Source organism: Silurus aristotelis (genome assembly GCF_946808225.1).
Source record: "Silurus aristotelis genome assembly, chromosome: 6".
Lineage (NCBI taxonomy): Eukaryota > Metazoa > Chordata > Actinopteri > Siluriformes > Siluridae > Silurus > Silurus aristotelis.
In genome coordinates this window covers 1099865-1102488 of record NC_139579.1, presented here as the reverse complement: position 1 = coordinate 1102488, position 2624 = coordinate 1099865, and positions in this window count along the sequence as shown.

Below are 2624 nucleotides of genomic sequence, written 5' to 3'. Positions count from 1 at the left end.
TGCATTGATTGGACACTCGTACCTTCTTTACCAGGTTTGTTCAGTGGTAGTCGGAGGAACACACTCGTTTCCATAATGATACATGAGCTCATTGATGGAACTCGCTGTACTGGTTACAGGACCCAGGCAGGGCAGATTGAGCCCAAACTTGGATGCTGTAGCTCTCATCTCGTATCTTCTCCGATTAAACCTGAGGACGTTTTTAGAGCAGTAGATCTGCAATTAGTTCTAAAAACGTGGACTAAAATTTTATACGGCACATTTTCTCATCTCAGCTTGGTCCGGTGAAGCGTCATCTCATTCAGCGTTCCTGTTTATGTTTCTCAAAGCAGGTTCATGAGCTTGATTGTGTCTTTCCTTTTATTTTCAGCTGTAGGTCGTCTAATCTTTCAGACTGACCAAGAATCAATGTTTCATCAAAGCTTTGTTGTTGCAGTTCATCTGAAAAAACATCAAAAACTCTTTTAACATATCACAATCACAATACCCATCATGCATTGCTCTTCAGATTGGTCTGTAGGGTGGGATTGCTTTCTGATCGTGATTGTCGTGTTCATGTTTGTCAAAACCAACCGAGAACCAGAGGAGAAAAATGCACCATGAGGGAAACATCTCAAGTCGAAAGGCAATTTTAATTGGGTTTCTTTTGCTTCAGCTTTTTGGAGTTCTTCAACCAAAGCAAACACTCCACACAAACAAAACTTATTCCATCTATTTTGAGGGCCAAGCAGATGCTTCTTTATTCCAAGCCAGGATATCTTCTTCCTAAGCCCAGGCTTCAGCCACACATAAGCATTTGCTCAACTCAAGGACTGGTTTTGGGCCAAGGTGAGGCTTCTTCATGAAATTAGGGCTTCATTTAAGTAAAGGAATCTTCTAAACTTCTGCCATGCTGAGGCTTCTTCTGCTTCTTCTTCCCAATGCTGAGGCTTCTTCTGTGGGAACAATTGCTTCTGCACCCAAGCCAAAATTGCACCACATGCCAGCTCTGCTCTTACCTCCTTTTCTTCTCTCTCTCCAAAAAAAAAGCATTATGCCCCAGTGGAGGCTTATCAAACGTCTCCCCGGGAACTGTGCTCTCGCTCTTACACTCCTTTCATCTGTTTCCCATTCTCCCTCGCTCTCTTTCATGAGTCTTTCTTTTTCTCACATCCATTCATTCCCTCTCATTCACTCTCTCTCTCTCTCTCTCTCTCTCTCTCTCTCTCTCTCTCTCTCTCTCTCTCTCTCTCTCTCTCTCTCTCTCTCACCTTTCGTCTCAATGTCCGCTAGATTTGAACGCTCTCTGGTTGAGTTGGACATGCCCAGACGTTTGATTGACAGTCGAGTGCAACGGTAATTACCAGTATGTCCTGGGGAGCCGATCTTCAGAGCAATCAGTGGCACCTCACACACACACACACACACACACACACACACACACACACACACACACACACACACACACACATCAGTCAGTTCATATGAACAGATTCACTGCCCACTGGAGGCAAGAGAGCATGAGAGAGAAAGTTATACAGAAAAAAAACGAGTTTAAAGTTCTATTGTGGCCTTAAACTCAGGTAGGGGGCGTGGCATCTATAAGTGTATATTCTAATAAGGGGTGTGGCCTCTATAAGTCTATATTCTTATAGGGGAGTCTATATTTAAAAAGAGTGGCAGCTTCTACAAGTCTATATTGGAGTAGTGGGTGTGGCCTACATGAGTTTATATTCTTATAGGGGTGTGGCCTCTAAGTCTAAATTCGCATACGGGTGTGGCCTCTAGAAGTCTATATTCTAATAGTAAAGAGAAAAAGGGAACGATGAGGAGAAGCGAGGCGATGTTTCATTAAAGAGAATTTAGCAAAGATCCCTGAAGGACCTAACCCACATTCAGTAATAACTACTGTACAACACACACACACACACACACACACACACACACACACACACACACACACACACACACACACACACACACACACACCCCACAGGCCCTGTGGGTTAGCACACAAACAGATTCACACCAACCTACATTCAATACAAACTACTGTACAAGTCACAGAGAGAGAGAGAGAGAGAGAGAGAGAGAGAGAGAGAGAGAGAGAGAGAGAGAGAGAGAGAGATTGAAATGAAGGAGGAAAGAGAGAGGGAGAGAGTGAGAGAAAGAGAGAGAGAGAGAGAGAGAGAGAGAGAGAGAGAGAGAGAGAGAGAGAGAGAGAGAGAAAGAAAGAGAGAGATTGAAATGAAGGAGGAAAGAGAGAGGGAGAGAGAGATGTTCTGTTGCACCAGAACAAACTCAACTTCTCAATGGTCACACCTGACTGGTTTACACCTCAGCAAATAGGAATAAACAGTTTAAAGCAAACACACACACACACACACACACACACACACACACACACACACACACACACAACAGGGAATTTGCTTTTTAAACTGAGCAGAAGCTTTGCAGCTCAGTAACTGGTGCACTATCATGTAGGACACAGAATGTTCTTTTAACAAAAGCCTGTGCGCCAAACAGGGCGAAAGGGTGCCAATACTTTCAAACAAACCAACATTCATTATGCACTGACTGTGTAAATCCCACATCCTTCACTGAAGGGGATTAAGTAGAGCAGGTACTTTTAGAGATGGTAG